General features: G+C 39.4%; 1 non-coding gene across 1 annotated transcript; it reads right to left on the minus strand.

Annotated features, from left to right (window-relative positions):
- Positions 1-311: 311 nt before the first annotated feature.
- On the minus strand, positions 312-418 carry LOC131234184 (small nucleolar RNA R71). The gene has a single exon (XR_009165592.1). It is a non-coding gene; the product is annotated as a small nucleolar RNA R71 (small nucleolar RNA).
- Positions 419-962: the final 544 nt, after the last annotated feature.

Raw genomic sequence — 962 nt, forward strand, 5'->3', positions numbered from 1 at the left:
CTCATGCATGGTTTTTCCAGAAAATATAGGACACATGAATATCAAGCCAGGGGTGATCCAACTCCTTCCAAAATTTCATGGGCTTGAATCTGAAAATCCGTACCTACACTTGAAAGAGTTTGACAAGATTATAGCCAGTATATACTTTCCAAACGTGTCCGAATGACACGGTCAGGCTGAAACTCTTTCCATTTTCTTTGAAAGAGAAAGCTAAGATGTGGTTGCATTCACTATGTCCTCGATCTATTAGTAGATGGAATGGCATGACAAGGGAGTTCATAAAAAAATTCTTTCCACATCATAAAACGAACACCCTTAGAAAATCAATCATGAACTTCGCCCAAAAGGAGGATGAAACATTCTTCCAATGTTGGGAAAGGTTCAAGGATCTTGTCAGTTCATGCCCACAACACGGTTTTGAAACGTGGCGCATTACACACTTTTTCTATGATGGACTGACATCTTCCATGCGCCAATTGGTTGAGACGATGTGCAATAGGGAATTCATGAATAAAAATGTCGATGATGTGTGTGATTACTTGGATAGACTTGCTGAAAACACACAATTATGCGACACATACCCAAAATCGAGTACCACTTCTAGGCCCACTCAATTAAAGGAAGGGGGTAGAGTATACCTTCTGAAAGAGGATGGTGATATCAATGCTAAAGTGGCTAATCTTATAAGGAAATTTGAGGCCATGGAATCAAAGAAGGATAAGGGTAAGGAAATTGTTTGCGGTATTTGTGGTTGTAATAGTCACACAACTAAAAAATGTCGAGCTATATCTGCCTTTCAAGAGGTACTGACTGAGCAATTCAATGCTGTAAATAATTATCAAAGACCTTTCAATGGACCTACCTCTAATACATACAATCCCGGTTGGAGAAATCATCCAAGCTTCAATTGGAGGAATGGACAAACGGCTACTCCTCAAGGTTTCTTCAATCAAACTCCAAAT

This window comes from Magnolia sinica, chromosome 18 (genome assembly GCF_029962835.1).
Source record: "Magnolia sinica isolate HGM2019 chromosome 18, MsV1, whole genome shotgun sequence".
NCBI classification, from domain to species: domain Eukaryota; kingdom Viridiplantae; phylum Streptophyta; class Magnoliopsida; order Magnoliales; family Magnoliaceae; genus Magnolia; species Magnolia sinica.